This window comes from Emydura macquarii, unplaced genomic scaffold, assembly GCF_026122565.2.
Source record: "Emydura macquarii macquarii isolate MOO-44397 ecotype Brisbane River unplaced genomic scaffold, CSIRO-AGI_Emac_v2 contig_67, whole genome shotgun sequence".
NCBI lineage: Eukaryota > Metazoa > Chordata > Testudines > Chelidae > Emydura > Emydura macquarii.
This window is the reverse complement of record NW_027130204.1, coordinates 9,528,979-9,547,249: the sequence shown is the minus strand read 5'-3', so window position 1 is coordinate 9,547,249 and position 18,271 is coordinate 9,528,979. Positions and strand designations below refer to the sequence as shown.

Below are 18,271 nucleotides of genomic sequence, written 5' to 3'. Positions count from 1 at the left end.
CCTTCCCGTGTAATAGAGATTACATTGTGCAAAAGACAGCACGGTATAGTTGTTAGGACACTGGACTGGGGTAGGAAACACAAACACGCAGGATGTATTGTTTCCACCAAACTAAGTTATGTTTGTACCCCACTCCACACACACATACACAATACAAGATTTTTAGTAAGGCCAACAATTTGGATCTGGTGAAGTCTTAACAGAAATAGACTAATCCAAATACAAAGAGCAATAATTATGGCCTCGCACATTAAATTACAGATATTTCTTATAATTTTGATAAGTGATTATTGTTCACCAAGAAGGAGATATTTCACCACCAATTACAAAAAGTTGCATCCTTGTTTCCAATTATTTTTGGGAAGACATAGCAAGAGTACTTTGCCATTATGAATTGTGAAGCAAGTTATTTTTCCCCAAAGTGTAAAGTTGTTATAGCTGTCATCTTATCTGTTAGCTGCGTCCAAGAAAGTCACATGCGTCTCAGGAACTTAAAATATTCTTTTTCATCTGCTTAGAAATTATCAGCTAATACCCTTCTCCTCCTCCTTCAGCTTCCACATCATTAACAGCTACCTTATATAAGCTAAAATCCTTGACACCAACTTTCATGCAAAGAAAAAAAGAAATCATTAAATGGATGTTTATATTTCTTTTATTTGGCAGTAGTTTTAGTGTTTTTTGACTGCCAGATAGCTTTTCTTTGTACAAAGGGCCCTTCAGTTAATAAACCTGATAACTCCCATTTCATTCTTTCAAAAAACGGAAAAATCCACATTCTGTATTTAAAATATGTAAATTTCTAAACAGGAAAGCTGACAAGAAAAAAGTAACACACACCATTAAAAAGAAAGAAAACCACTGAGTAAGAGCAATGTTTCAATTCGTTAATGCTGTATAGTCCTGCAGGTGAGAATTATGCTAGCACAGTGACATAAAATACAAAGGCAGTGCAGCACTCTCTCAGGGATTATCCATACGTAATTGATAGATTTAGGGAAATATTTTCAAAAGCATTTAAGTGATTTAGGAGAATAAGTCCCATTTTTGAAAGTGACTTACATACTTAGAAGCCTACTTGTCATTGAAAGTCAAAAGTGAAACTCCTAAAAACACTTTTGAAGATGGGACTTAGACTCCTGTGTCACACAGGGTATGTCTGCACTGCAATAAAAGACCTGCAGGATGGCCATTGCTAGTCCTAGCCGGTTGACTCAGGCTCACAAGGCTGATGTTCAGGTTCAGGCTGGAGCCTAGACTCGGAGACCCACTCCCCACGTGTGGTTTCAGAGTCCAAATGTCTACCCTGAAACGTTTAGCTCTGCAGCCTGAGACAGCTGACCCAGGCCAGCCGCTCCAGTGCCACAGGATTTATTGCAGTGTAAATGTACCCTTAGGTGCTTTCCAAAATGTTGTCCTTAAGGCCTGATCCTGAATGATGCTCTGCCATATCAAGGCCTGAATTTTGAGAGTAAAGTTATGGAACTACCCCCTTAATGACCTCTTATTGTTCATAATTTTGAAGCTTGACTAAAAATTTGGATCTTTGAAAAGAAGGTAGGGCATTGGAGTGGGAAATAATTTATAAGTGATGAGTAAATATAAATGCAGTTTAGTTCTTGGTTTTATATTTTCCCTGTCTACATCTAAAACCAATGAACAAAGCAAAACAACTTATAAGCCACCTGAAAATTTGCAAGGCAGTTGTTCATAATGTAGCTAAGTGCCTTTGGGAATTGTGAAAAAAATACACACACAAAAAGATTGAATTATTTAGTTTGGGAATGTGATTTTCATAATATGTGCTTGAATTTGTTTTGTGGGGTTTATTTTCCTCTTTGAAATTTTATAAGGATGTTAGCATATTTACATTCACAGCAAAAGATTAACATGATAAAGTTTAACTGCACCAGAGCAGCCATTATAGTCTGGGAGGTTAATAATTCATGAAATATATGGCTCTATGCAATAAACCACAATGGCTAGCTGTGGAGTTTACAAATCTGGTTTTGTTTTGTTTTAAAGTGTTGTTCTTATTTGCAGAAGGCAGGGTCCCAAAACATAGTCCAACACCAGAGTCTTGTACACGAAGAACTGTCTCTTGAGTGCTATTGCTAGGAAGCTTTACTTAAACATGGGATTCACACAATCAGAAAAGAGCTAAAGTACAAAACCAGTGCTTTCTGTTCCAAAACCCATTAGAGTCAATGGAAAGACTCCCACCTACTTCTGAGGGCTCTGGATTTGCTGTTGTGGATGTCTTCCTTCTCTGAGGCCCCAATTCAAGAAAGAGATCCTGCTCAGGAAAAGCATTGAAGCAGGTGCTTAACTTTGAAACATGCATAAATCCCACTGAAGCCGAACACACGCTAAAATGTTTTTCTGAATCATGGCCTGAGATTCCTAGTTCAGCAGCTAACTTCACTATTTCCATTTTTCCTTTACCTCCTTGGAGTTGTTTGAATAGAATTCCCTGCTTACAGTCATTAGCTCCCTATTATCGCTTCAGGAAGAAACCTGGCTTCATTACCTCCCACCGTTTTGCACCTATTTGGACATGGAGCAGGAAAAGACTTTAGCAGAGAGTTAAATTCCTGTCTCATAGTGTAAAAAGAAATCCTCTGTACCCATCTACAAGATATGTACTCACTGGAACCTCTGAGCCACTACGACACAGACGGTAAACTATCGGTAGATGAGGTTTATGCAGCACCTTTTCTATTCAAAGTACAGACTACCCCAATAAAACCTCAGTATTTGCCAAACTACAGTGCTTGCAGTTCTACATTATCTCCTATTCCACATATAGGAAAGGACTTTGGATACTCTAAGTAGCTAAGGCACTTTGCAAATGCAATGAACTAAATACTAATAGTGAGTGACTGTGTTGAAAAACAGACTAGCTTTTCCATGCTCAACAATACTTCTCACCCATTAGGCATTCCATCCTTCATTTTCCCCCATTCTCAGCCCCGATATGGAATTTTAGCCCATACAGCTGTATCTTGGAAAAACACTCAGGGAGATGGAGAGTATATACTGTACTTCACAGCACTACATGCGGAATAAGACTTACTGTCAAGAATAAGAGCCCCAGTGAAATTGGTGGGAGTACTTGCATACATACAACTCAATGTATTTAAGGACTGCAGAGTCAGGACTTTATCAGTCACAAGAGACTGGCTGAAAATTTAAAATCTTATGCAGACAAAAGACATTTAACACTACTACACCTTTCCTTAACACTGAGCGTAAGGTGGCCCTAAGTCAAAATGTGGAACTCGAATCTGAGACAAAAGCTCTACTACCTGAACTGTGCTGGTATATTCAGCATACATATAAAAAATGTCTGAAATAGGTAAACTATTATTTAGTTTAGTGTTAACCTGTCATTATAGAAATTCCTTCTTTGGGTTAATGATGAAGTATAACAGAGCTGAAAGTGTAGTGGTAGAGACAAGAATTCAATCATCTGAATGCATTAATTCAAGGAACTCAAACAATCTTAATAGACAATGGTAGAAACTGGTCTGATTTATTAAAGTACCTCATCCATGAAATCCATATCAAGGAAAAAAATAATACAAATTCTTTAAAATAATACACACCACACCAATTCTACCATGAGGGGAGAAAAAGGAACACCTAGAATAATTCATAAATAATACTCACTCAGGGTATATGTCATATAGAGAAATACCCAAGTGAAAATTACACCCCTTCAGTCTGTGATTAGAGGGTTTCCCTTTGGTTGTCAATTGTTTTCCAGTTACAGTACCCACACATTAAAAGGGCTTTTATTTGTAAGTACCAAGCTGTAATGAAATAAAATTATGTATAGTCAAGTGGTTGTGTGACACTGTATGCTGAGCATCATTACACTGATCCATCATGGGTTGTGTTGCTTTGGTTGCACTAATGTAGAAATGACTATCCATGCTTATACCCCATGATTTAAAGGCTATTCTGTCACTAATCCAACTCACAGGTGCATTACCTTTCTGAAAATAAAAAATAAAGCAGCTTTCATCACTGCAGTATAGGAAACGTTTTTTGTTTGCTTACCGAAGTTCCTTGTTCAATATAGTTAAAGCAGAGGGACATTTAATTGCAGATGTGTGAACAGGTGAGTATAAAATGAGAGAAGGGGATCTTTGTCCAAAAGTCAAACAAAAACTGAACCATTTGTGATTAAAAACAGTTCAATTAATTATTAAAAACAAAGTTACAAACTTCTAAATTCCCTGGCTTTCAGCCACGGTCAGAAGCAGAAATATTAAGACACAAATTGATGTCCAGACCGATCTCGACCACTAAGACATCCTGAAAATCTTGTCAAAAAATAAAATGCAAGATAGAACCTTATCTACAGGTTTATTCAGGCATAAGTGTCAAATAGAATCAGGACATATTTTTGCTGAAAAGCAATGTTTTCTGTGCACAAGCCAGTTGAAATGATAGGTAGACTCAAAAGTTCTTCCCAACCTTAAAACTACAGGAAACATTATAATAATAGCTATCTTCAGCAATCTTCAGGCATTTATAATGTACTAACAGTGCCCCTCACAAGCCAAACAGGGCTTTGACAGGAGATGGTGCCGGAGAATCAGTATGAAGCACTCTCCCCCCTCCAACAGAACTGAGCACAAGGGTGCTGGCAGTATAGTTATTCATCGAAGCCATAAAACCAATGTGACCATTAAAGAAAACCTGGCATTTTTCACCATAGTAGAGGTACTAAATGTTTTGCCCCATCATGGCAGGGATCAAAGGTCAAGTTCCTGTAACCAAACCCTGCATTCTCAAACTCATGGAAGCACTGCATAATCTTCTTAGGAACCTCAATAGGGACGTAACAGTTGCAGCTGGGTGGGCACCTCGATATGTATATTCAGGTCAGGATAATAAAACTATCTTAAAGGTCACAGTTCCCAAAATCCACATCACACACAGCTCAGATCCTCCATCGTGGTCACCCACACTAATCTCCTAGGTGTCTTGCCAACATGGATTTGGGTTCTACCAGCCATACCTTTCCCAGGTGCTCACCTGTTCCCTGCCATCCCCACCATTCTAACACTACCTCAAACCCCAGGGACTGTCACCTGTGGGGGACTGGAGTTACCGTCCCCCTCTTATTGACGCCATGAATATTGGAATCTTGACTCTCGCTTTCCTCCATGGAGCATTTTAAATTGTATTGTACTGGACAAGGCTCCCTTTGGCAGCTCAGCACCACCACTGCCTTCAGGAGGAAGGCTTAAGTGATGCAATACATGGGATGTGTGTGCTGCTTTTGTAGTACTCCTACCTCTCATCAATACTGGAGTCCCATACTCAAATACCAGCACTGGAAATGCATTGTGCTGCTTTGTACTGAGTTTCTGTTTTTATGGTCTTTGAAAAATAAAACCCTGCTCATAAAAAGTTCTCGATTTACTTCTTTTAATTCAGATGACAAAAAAATTACTTTTTAAATTTAAGAAATTGTATGGTTTTGTATTATTATTAAGAGACATTCCTGGATTTACATTTCTCAGTCTTCTCTCAATGTAAAGAAGTGCCTTTTGAAATGTGTGACAAGTGACAAAAATGAAATTACAAAAAAATTATAGGAGGAAGTTTCAAATCATGTGGAAATAACTTCTTTTGTGGAAATTAGTTGTACAGGCTTATTTTTATAGTTCAACAACATTGATGTTACTAAATTACATTAACCACTTCAGTGGCACTGTAGCAGGTTCGCACCGGCCCCCCAGCTGCTCAGCTCCTCTGTTCCACAAACCACGCGCAGATCAGTTTCGTGCTCTCACTAGTGCTCTTTATTCACAGGCTTTTCCCACCACCATTTACAAGTACAGTCCAGGCTCAGGGGCCACACAGTCTCAGCCCCTCACTCAGGGCAGCTCCCCTGCAACTGAAGCTTCTCTCTGCCAGGCTGACCACTCGCCTCTTCCTTCCTCCTAATGCTCCTGCTACCTCCTTGGGGTGAGTCTTTGGTGAGCCCCCTTGAGCACCTTCCTACGAGCCCCTTTATAGGGCCTGTCTAAAGCGCCTCACAGCTGCTCCTCGTTAGCCCAGTCCCTGCAGGCTCACTCAGCTGGCTCCATTCCCCCTTTAAGGAGGGCTGCAGTGGCAGAGGGCTGGCTTAACCCTCCGTGCTCCGCCAGCACCCTGTGACAGGCATCTAAACAGAACAAGGACTCCACATTTCTCCTGTGCTGATGAACGAGCAAACGTTCCAGTGATCTCAAAGCAATGTCCATTTCAAATTGCAGGTCCCTCAGGCAAGTGGTTAATTTGAAATGGGGATAGGGGATGGAACAGAGGAGATGTAGGAAAATAAAGTTAGGAGAGAGAGGCTCTGAAATGGTTGAGCTGATTGTGCCTCTCTGCACTGCAGAGCTGTTCAGATAGCCAACTCAAAAATTCATTCTTCCCCTGCTCCTAGGGTCTCTGGGGTGGCTGCGGCAGAGAACTGGATGATTGATAGTGATAGGATGAGGGAGAGCGCTAGATCGGATACTACCACCACTGCAGGTTGGGAGCCACCATTAATGAGTGCTGGGAAACAGAATCAGAGTTCTTTGAAGCCTATCTCCACAGTAAAGGCACAGATCTCTATCCAGACAGGAGACAAGGAGGGCTGGGTCCTGAGTGTGCTTTCTTTGTTTAGGTTTATTTCTCATGGGCTTGGAGCAAGCAGGGTACTGGGAACCTGCTGAGAGTTGCAGAAAAGACAAGAAGAAGAAGAAAAAGGCAAAATAAGAAAATAGTCCCAGTGGGTGAGAGAAAAGGTTGTTTGGCACAAGGGAGGACATAAAGGACCAGATTTGGATATTTCCCTGGGCATTGGAAATTAAGAGCGTAGGAGAACTAGTAACCACCAATAAGCACTGCCAGGTGAACTAAAGTTTCTCAGGAAGGGATAGAGTCTCCTGATTGAGGTGGCTGGTTGTGTTTCATAGCCTGCAAAACCCAGAGGAAAACCCACTGTTCAGAACCTTGAGACTGGATGTGAAGAAAACTGCAACCATCTAAGTAGTTCCGTTGATTTACACAACACACAGAAAAGCAGTCCAGGCACATACTATACTTTAGTGAGTAATGTTATGCGATAACCTCCTGTTAACCAAACACACAGGTTGTCAGTAACAAGTTAACATATACCAATAGTTGTCCAATATACAACAGTAGTTTCTTATGCTGTAAATATGGTAGAATTTCAGATACCTGTGTGGTAACTGATGATACACAGTGATGGATATATCTGGAAGCTGGAAAACAGACATGTGGATTGCCATGGATTACCTATATCTCTGGTTTGATTATCCCTTCCTTGGTTTCTCTGTATACATCCCCTTCAGGTGTTAGGCCTCTTGCTTCACCTATCCTGAGGTGGAATCTCACGAGTTTCCCACTCTTGGACTGGGTCCCTGGGTTATAGTTGCCTACATAACAACTGTGATTACTCAGAAGCCTGACTGTGTTCAGCCTTTCAATTCTTCCCTTTGCAATCTTAGGAACAGTGGTAAATACAGTGTCCAGTCGGTTTTCTTAAAACAAAGTACTGTTTAATCTTAACAACAGGAATGCAACAAAGCATAAGAGGTAAAGGATTTTAAAACCATAAAACAATCTATATACATCTATCTACTTAGGCTCACCATCCTTTAGAAGCGTAGGAAGGCCCAATAGCTTGTGTGTGTCAGCCTGTTCCTCACAAAAAGCACGAGACAACTGCTCCACCCTCTCTGTCTAGTAAGTCATTTTTAATATGTCACGTCCTTTTGATCTGTCTATTCTCAGCCTTGGTAAAACAATTGTGTAACTTTGGGCTGGAGCCAAGGAGAAGCATCTTCACTGCTTACTAGCTCAGTATTTTTTTAAATGACCCCCCATTGTGTTTATTATGAGCTTATTATCCAGAGACATTGTTTCACGCAAGCACCCTAACAGCTCTGCTGTTGATTAAATTAACATATGCATACAGTAAATACTTCAGTAAACAAACATAACTGTACAGTAATTATCTCAATAAATATGCCATACAGTATTTATAAATTATTTAGAAGAATGATTAGAGTTATGGAGAGACTTCCATGTGATGAAAGATTGAAAACGTATGACTGTTTAGATAGGAGACCAAGAGGGTATACTATGGAGGTAAACAATATAAGGAATCATCTAGAGAGGGTGCACTGAATATATCTAGTAACCCACTTTTGTAATACAACAACAATTTAATTAAACTGAAAGGCAGAACTTTTGAAACTGTTCAACAAAAACACACAATTGGCCTGTGGAACTACAAGATCCGTGAGGACAATTTCTTAAACAGTTTTAAAAAAATAGTAATTCAAAATAAAGATAAAGAAAAACCAGTGTTATGTAAATAAGGATTAAGAAAACCCAAAGTTTGGAAGGGATATACATCCTTGTGCATTAGGACACTATACAACCTCTAAATGTTATGGTTAGGATGAAAGTTTGCCTAAGGCAGGTTTGTTCCATAATTTCCTCGCTCATTGTTTCTTGTATCTCACTCAGAAGCATCTGATAATGGCTAATGTCAAGAGATATGATACTGGGACTAGATGTAGCACTAGTGTGGCAATTTCTATGTTACTAATATTTATATTAATTTTATTACTGAGTTACTTCCTTTTGGAGATGAAAATTATTAATGGAGGCTTAGAACTGAAATGGCCAAGTATTTCACCCATTAGAGAATTAACCTTATGCATATGCATAAGGGCCACTGACTTCAGTAGGACCTAAAGGGGATCAGTGGGATTTAACTACCCTTCTTGAATAGGGACTACACATGGTTGGAGTTAACACTTATTGCAGCTAATGACTTTACAGCCTTAACTATATATTTTTCCGTGTTTGATTACTTTTACCAAACTCCCCAAACAAACAAACAAATAAAAATAGATACTTTACACACTGTTTTGATTCCAAAAGGGAGACATGCCAGAGACTCCATCAAGTTCACTAGGGACTTTGCTTTTTGCTATTGATTTTCCAAGAAGGCACTGAAATACTGTGGTGATGGGCCATAGTATAAAACAGACAGACAGACATTACTACAGTTTTAGACTTCCCTTGAGTTACTGGTTGATTTTTAAACTAGTGGTTTGTAAACTTCCATAGACACACAACTATTAGTTTTTTTGGGTTTTTTTTCAAATCATTACTTTAACCAGATGGTGGCTTCCTCCCAGCTCCCCCAAATAGGTTTCTAATGATATTCCTCTATTTGGAATAGACAAGCTTCTGAGAGAGCCTGATTAGTCTGGTAGTAAAGTACAGTAGATCCAGTCAGAATTTCATCAGAGTGTGGATTTTTTTCATTAGATGCCACCTTAGAAAAACAGCTACATAGCACATGTTACACATAGTCTTTTTAATTTTTAAGGATGAAGAGAATCTATGGGACTACTAAATCTATGTATGCAGCTAAGATAAATATTGTAGTAATTTATGCAATGCAAATATACCATACACTGTACATATGTAAACTCTAATGTTTATATACTGACTCTTTCATTTTAGGTTCATAAAATTTTATTGTAGGATAAACAGATTATGCTCTGGGTTTTAAAATAAAATACATTCTTTTGGTGCATGAAGTATTGAAACTGTAGTGGTATATTGTTAAGTTATTGAACAGTAAATATCTAGAGTTATGCACTGTTATTAGGAGACAGCAACATCACCATATTGTCAACAGTCTCTTTATTCTAGGAATCTCTAATCTACAACAAGTATTGTTCTCCAAACGGTCACATTCATATAGCCACACAAGAATTCTCTAGCACCTCTAGTTAGCTCACACAATAACTCATGTTATCTCGCTGTCCCTGCTCCTGCCTGAAAGATATCAAGATTATGGTATAAACTGCATGGACCCAAGGGCTGGAATAGCACAGACCAAAAATGTGGTGCTCTAACCCTGCACCGAGGCCTATAAAACACAAGATGTATCAGTATAGGGTTTAAGAGAACATCCACTAAGCTGATAAAACAAAATACCACCATTACTAAATAGAATCTCAAAAGGGGAGAGAAAAGTCTATGGAATCAAATAAAAGCCGGTCTGATCCTGCATTCACTGAACTCAATAGCGACTCTCCCATTGATTGCAGTGGACAGGGCCAGATTTAGAGACAGGTGACCCAGGTGGCCGATAAGAGACTGACATCGCTTGAAAATGCCACTGGGCAGTCTTTGGATCCCTCTGACGCTTTGCTTCCGTTCGCGAGGGCAAAGGTGAGAAAAGCAACCTTTTCAACTCATGGACTAGGGTTAACATTCTAAGGCTGTCACCTACTGTTGGTGCACAGTTCATTTTCTTGATGTTAGCACATTTCAGTTATTCTTAAAATTAAAAAGTTTCTATAAGCTTAGAGGAAATTATTTTTTTAATTTGCTTATATATGGCATAAATAAATAGAGATTTACAGATCCTAGCGTGCAAATATACCATCTTATATAACAGGGATAAATCATGCATGCAAATCATGCATCAAAGTCATGAAATCCATGCAATAAAAAACACGGTGTTCAAAGCTTTAACAACTGGCGGGGGGGAGGGGAAAGCACCATTTGGTCTAGGGCTGGCCCTGGCAGTGGGCTCAGTTTTAAGCCCTCAATCCTCCTCTGCCAAGAAATCAAATTATGTATCTAACACTTTATTACAGATTTGAACTAACACTAAAGGCAAATATTTACTGAGAATTAATTCTGAGTGTATCTCACAGGAATATGAGTTACCTTGCTCCTATCAGTCCCATGGTCCTAGAGCCAGAGAGAGAACCAAAATCACAGAGTGACTGGCAAATGCATTCCACTGCATCAGTTGTACTCACCCTGAGGCCCAGTCTGGTAACACTATTAACCACATCTACCACTTGAGTAACTCTTGTAACTTACACCTCAGGGCACAGATCACAAGGTTTCCTTAGCAAAACACTAATTGACATCACATGAGTATGATTAGCTATCTTTTCATCCACAGGCTGGGTGTAAAACAAATTCTAAATGGCATTTTTATGCAGTGTAAGACTGAAGTGAGATTAATGCAAATTTCTCATCCAAGTTTTTTACATTACACCTTTGAGAGAATAGTATTTTATTCTAAAAGAAATGGGTCATACAAATCTACAAAGTATGTATTAAACCAGCTGCTTGGTTCACAGAATAACTTTCCTTTAATTTACTGTGTTTGCTGTTTAGGTACTGTGTTGTTTTGTTTTTCCATTTTCAAGAACTAAATACCTCAGATGAATCAGTCAACATTATGCTGGTTGCTCTTTGCATCCAAGCTTCTGCTGTTTATTAACAGTGCCTTGGTCTTGTTTCATGAAAAGAACGACAAACTTACAGTTTCAAAATGAGAATTTATGACATTCCTTGTAGCAGGATAGCAGGTAACAGGCCTGAGGAAATGGGCAAGCAGAAGTTAGAGTCTTATGATAGATAGTTAACTGCTAATTTCAGATGTACAATGCTCATCACTCATTCAAAAATGTGATATCCTTGGGCATTTTAAAAACACACATGACTTCTCTACACTTTGTAAGATGACCCGGTCACTAAAATGGCGTCACTCCCATCATTACTACTGTGGTGGACCTGCACCAGTGGGAAATTTCAAGATAAAATGTATCCTAGTGTAGTCATAATGTGCCACAGTAATCGTGTACCAGGCCTATGCACATATGATTTGAAAGTAGCTTGCTGATTAATTTAAAGAAAATATTGTGGTGATTAATATTATGTATCTAATATTTTAGATTGCTTATCAGTGAGTTCTGCTATTATATTATTGCCTCCCAGCAGAAATACATTCAACCAATGAACATATGAGAACTACTGAAGATTTTTACAATACAAAGTAATGCCAAGTTCTATCTATTAGAATTAAAATAAGAATGTAGAAAACGCATCCTATTTGTTCATATCAGATTAATGTTAAATTTAGAAAAAATCTTCTAATAGCAACTACTGTGAAGATCTGATTTCTCTCATATATTTAAATGCTGAACACATCTTTGTTACCAACCATTCCAGATAGACTATCACAGATCCACAGTCACATTATATAGGATACAAAATGCATAAGGAATTTAAACTTTTATGCTTCAAGGAACCAGTCACTAACTAACTGATGAGGTTAAGAAGAAATTACTCATGGGCTGGAGATACAATTATTATCCTCTATGGAATTTCACTCAACATCCAAGCATTGGGACTGGCCACTGTCAGGACACAATACTGTCGATGGATCATACAATATAAGTCACTTCTCTGCTCTTCCTTAGTTAGTACACAAATATAAAAAATACTCTCTTCCACCAACTGGAAAGCCTGAGATTCTGCAAACTGTCCATATACTGATGATGTGAAAATGTATTTAAATAAGCAAAATCTTAATGAATATACTGGTTATATTAGAATTTACACTGAAGAATCATAACTCTAAATAATATAGATGTTTGAAATCATTTAGTCTATTCAAAACAAAGATGAAAGACATATTATAACAGCAAGGAAGGCCAAATTACAGACCTCTCCTTCCCACCATTCATGACAACTTATGTATTTGAAAAAATGAAGTTATTCTATGTTTTAATCTATTTTAAATATCTTCTACTATTTTCAATTTATATTAAAAACATGGATTCTTAAAAAAAAACCCAGCTAATACAATCTGGACATATGCAGGATTTCAAGAAACACAGTCTTATCTACAGCTAAATATTTATGTAATATAGCCTCCAACACTGACCAAGAACATTCTACAAAGCTTTTCATAAGACATATATAGCAGCAATAAATTATACGGAATAACCCACAGTTTAAAATAAAAATTTTCAAAACTTTTATTTGCTTTTAAATATAAGTTCCATTACTAAAGGTTTACAGAGGATTTTGGTAGTTCATGCTTCAAAATATGCAGCACTTTTTAATTAAAACAGAAAAACCCACAACTTTTTGTTCTTTACAAATTATAGATCAGTGCAGTTTAGCCCTAATAGACTTTGGATCTGATTATCTTTCTCTGTTTGATTGTAGTTCTTTAACTACCTAGTTTATGAACAAAATTTACAGAAACTAATCTGGGAGGTCTTTTGACTTATTAGGAACTTATTATAACTATCACACCATTATTTAATAGATTTAAAATTATTCAAGAGACAACAGTGGATTTGTTTAATAAGGATCTCTTTTTCAGTAATGACATACTTGATAAACTTCTCTCTTTCTCTTGTCTTAAAACAAACAAACAAACAAAAAAGAAAAACAAAAAAAAGGAAGGAAGCAAGGAAGATTAAAAATAAATATTAAGAACAACACAAAAGGGGAGGCATAGCCAATGTGTACATAGTAATTCAAGACAAAATGTTGTATGCCAATTTGCAAAATTGATATAAAAGCCTCCATTACATTTTAGGAGCACAGTATTCTCTATGGGCCTGATGCAAAGCTCACTGATGTCAACTGGATGAGACCCCATGCTCCTTTGCATGCCACCTAAACACTGCATTTCATGAACATCAAAAAGATGTAATCTTGACGAATTGAATCAATGATAGAAAGTGCAGAAGCATTTTAAGTAATAGAGGAGTCTCTATGTCTTTAAGAAACAGAGAATGTACTACATGGGCCATGGAAGTGGGGATGCTGGTGCCCCCCACAATGGAAATTTTCTGGGGGGTCCACATAAATTTGTGCACACCCAGGGGACAGAGACAAGAGTGAGACCGGGAGGGGCTGCAGGGGCTGCGCAGGGCCTGGGATTGGGCGGGGGAACAGGCAGCTGGGCTGGTAGGAACCAGGGACCCTCCTTCCCAGCCTGAAGCCAGCTGCCCCCCACTGAGTATCAGCATCTCCCTTCACACCCCACACCCCCATTTGCAGGTAGCATTTGCACCTGCTCACCACTTCCCTGACTAACTGGATTGATCCCTTGCACCTTCTGTTGGAATCCAAATTGAAAGACAAGTTCAGTGTCTTCTAAGTATGAGTAGGAGACAGATTATTATGATGTTCAGTGAACCCTTGCCCACATGTATACGGGAAGTCTCCAGGGGGAAGCAGGGTCCCAGTGTAATCATAAAAAAAAATTCAGACTTGCACAAGAAAACATTTTACTCCCTTAAAACTTTTATTTTTCCCATTGCAAAACTGCTTTATCATGAGAGATAACATGTATGTGATCATCTGCCATCTTGGTAGTGCCTGGGCAGTATTATATGTGGGATGATAACACTATTAATACTGCTTCCTTTCAAAGATTTGTAACCAAAATGGCTATGAGCTTCTCCGAACCTCCTATCTTATGCTATTAGTAAAAGAGAACATTCCATAATAGGTGAAATAGGTTGCATCTGATGAACTGACTGACTCACTAACAATTTAACCTTTCTAGGAGCATATACAGCACACTACTAGATTTAGAGAGGTTTAGCTGTTACTGCATGCTACAACTGGACAGCTATGAAGGCTCCTAAGGGTCAGTCCCCAAACCCAGAATTACACAAGCATCTCTTACTCATAAACTCAGTCCTGTTGCAATGCATAGGACTACTTGGGTCAACCTTTCCTGCCATGCAGATCTAACCTCCATCCAATCTCATCCTCTCTAGCATTCTACACAAATAAATGCCCCTTGCAGTAATGCCCCAGAGAGTCAACTGATCAGGCCTATGTTGGACCAGTGAGGAGGGAGCTTGTTCCAGAGCAGATGGCCGATCACCAAGATCATGTTAGTGTCAGCCCCCGCTCCTTTAAATCAGAGTAGATCTCATAAAGATTGTCCTTGCCATAAAACTGCTCCATGTCTTATTTCCAGGATGAAGTCAGCTGTCAGCCCCATGCATTTGCTCTGAACTTTCTTGACTTAATCCACAATTTTAATTGAGATCAATCTTTTAAATGAGAACAAAAGGATTATATTTTCTAAGTGAAATGGCGTTCAGTAGAATATGTCAAAGAATACACTTGACTCCTAAGCATGGATACATTTTGAGAAGGCTAAATTGTCTCTCTCACTTCAAAGTGCCCATTCTCCAAAGAAAATACACTCTGACTGTGCAGGGAAATATGTAAGGACACATAACACCATACAGGATATGTTTTCTGCCTGATTTATTTAAATTGAAAAAGACATAAGTGCATTTCTAAGAATTGCTTTAACTTTTGTATTTATCAGTGTCCTCAATCTTACCTCCATTACAGTCCTGACAGAATAATTAATTTCAGTCAATCAATCATTTAACAAAAAGTCACAGGTGACCTCAAAATAACACATAATCCACAGAGCACCAGTCACAACAACAATTTTGAAATTCCCTTGGAAAGGAAAATTAAGCCAGCTATGTGTGGCTCGGGGCAACCTAAGCTGTAAATCTTTCTTTTCTGATCTCTTCATATAGATGAAAGAGTAATGCCGCTCTGGATTACGTAGAACAATTATGTGTTCTAAAATCTCAGGGAATCAGCTTTCAGACAGGCCTAATCATTACCAATTAACCATACTGTCTGACATCCTGGAATAGCTATACCAATGCTTGGGAACACTCTAACCTCCCTTTAGGCAGCCAATCCCTTACATTAGGGCCCGTGGTTTTTTAAAAGTCTGTTAAAATTTGTTGACAAATCTAAAGAGGGGTCCACTTGTCATGGTGCAAATTACTCCCTTTCCCCCTCTTTGGATGACCAAAAAGAAGGGGGAGCAGTTTCCAACAATTCAGTGCATTTCAACATTGCTACTAGTATTTTAATTTTTATGAAGGAGCCCTATACCTTGGATTTTTTAGCAGCACTGCCAGTCATACCCAGAGATTTTCAAACAATAAAACAAAGCTTTAAATATTTCTCTTTCTAAGAATGAACTTGTTATAATGTTATTAGTTACACCACCTTCAATATTAGGCATCTTTATATTTAGTTGCAATAAAAATATTCTGATTGTTCACTGAAAATTGATCTCACCCTTTCCTAATTAGTTTACAATGACAATTCCTTTAAAGTTTCCCACCAGCACACTCCCACAAGTAGAAGTAACCATGGGAATACTAACACCAACAAGGTATCATTAGCTGCCAGCATTTTACCACTATCTACTTGCTCTGAACCAGGTCAGATGACTCATGATAAAAAATGCTGATGTCTTTTCTATATTAGAGTTCCTATCGTGGCTACCAACTACCAGTGGAGCTGCATCTGGAAGAAGTTTTATGAAAAAGCTCAGAGCAGACAGCCATCATAGTTTACTACAAAACATATAGTGAGTCATAACAGTCCAGAAAACATGAACCTCCTTAAATACAAAAGGCTTGCTAGTATAAATCCAGGAAGATGACGTGTCCATAGTTTGTAATTGGCTTAGTAAAATTTACTTGAATTTTTAAACTCACACAGAGCATTCTGTACTTAAAGGCACCAAGATATGATTTAGGAATGTGGCGCTCCTGTCCTTACATACACAAAGAGGAAAATGCTGCTGGACTCACAGCAAAGTTAGACAGAAGAAAACTGCTTTCAAATATAACAGGAGGATAAAAATCAAGTTAAGCTAAACAAAATGTTGATCTAGAGTCAAAGGATGCTATTGCAGGTGACCCTGTTGTGAAATTTACACCGGTAGCTGTGATCTCTAACTTTCTTCATTGCTCACACTTCAGATTTTTCACTCAGGGTGAGAACAAGTTAGATAAGACATAACACATCCATTCCCTCGATAAGGGGTGCACTGACTTTGGTAGAAGCAGTGTGTATGTTGAGGTGGCAGTGGGCCTTTTACAATTCACATTTGTGCTCTCAGTAACATCCAGTCACAAAATAAATTCCACTGCTTTGGTTGTGAAGCATCTCTCCCTCCAACGATCTCAACATTGTGGTGTGTGTGTGTTTTGTTTTATATTTTTAAACTTTTTTATTAATTGTTATGCACAAAAAATTACTCTCTGATAACACTGTTCTGCAACTCGTAGGGCTAAATCGTTCCAAGCCCAGAGAGAGCATGAAGGTCTGTGGTGCAAATATGAGAAAATAAATGCAAATGATCATCTCCATTTTACAGATGAAAAAACTGAAGTTCAAAGAGGATAAGTGAGGTGCCCAAGGTTGCCCAGAAAGCCAGTGGCAAAAGCTTTGAGTCCTTACTGTCTCCTATTTTAGACTCCAATCTGTTAATCCATCCACTGGATATTATCACAATGTATTAAGTCTACAACTTCTAGTAGAAGATTACAGTTAGCATACGTTTCTCTCATTGAGCTTCACAACACAATCACGACAAAGATACACATTGCCAGTATGCTTTTCAAGTACAATATAATACATACAAAATAAGAAAACAAAAGCATTATTACAACTCAAGCTAGGGAAGGATGTCATCAAATTTGAGGAAACAATCAGAAATAAATTTGAGAAAAATACATCACCCTATTACATTGAAGATTTTCTGCCCATTTATCAGTAGGGTTATCCAAGATGGCTTTATTGGGCAAAATTCTCTGCTGATATAACTCATATGGAATTAGGCCAGCAAAGAATTTTGCCCATCATATTTTGGTGCGATGGTTAAATGATGTAATATGAAAGAGCATGAAGCAGAGGAATGCTTTGTAAAATTCAAACAGCTATCAGCACAATAGGCACTGTTACATCCTTATCACCAGTCTCAGCACGGAGGCCAGAAGCTGAAAAGGCATGAAAAGTGAATCATATCCCTAAAAATGGTGCCACATCCATTTTATCCCTGACGGGTCTGGACCTTCCTGGGGCAGAGAATCTTACAATACTTTTTCCTGCTAACTCAGGGGTGCTGGGAGAATTTGTATAGTGAGTGTGCAGACAGACATTGAACCATACTGTAAACCCCATATATAATGAAACCACTTCAAGCCAGGCAGTGTGGTAGCAGCATCAGTACCTATATGCTGACTATGAGATCTCATTCTGGGGTGGGAATAAAAGCAATACAGATGGCTGGAATGTACTTCATAAAACCAGGTAGCGCTGTTTATACCTCGACAGACTGCAATAAAACTTTTGAGCTACCCATTGCTTACTGCATACATCTAAATTCCAACAAAATGTTGGTACCTGGATGGTCATTAACCACTCCCAATCTCTCAATGAATCAGCCATGCTGCTGACAAAAAGTGAAAACTACCACTTCTTTTCCCTATAAATGTAGGTTGCAATACCCAAGACAGAAATAAACTAAATAGTACTCCTATACTGCACT

At 38.4% G+C, this 18,271-nt stretch overlaps 1 protein-coding gene across 4 annotated transcripts in view; it reads right to left on the bottom strand.

Moving 5' to 3' along the window:
* The window catches only part of LRMDA (leucine rich melanocyte differentiation associated), an 877,229-nt gene that overhangs the window by 221,427 nt on the left and 637,531 nt on the right, over positions 1–18,271 (bottom strand). The window lies entirely within an intron of this gene.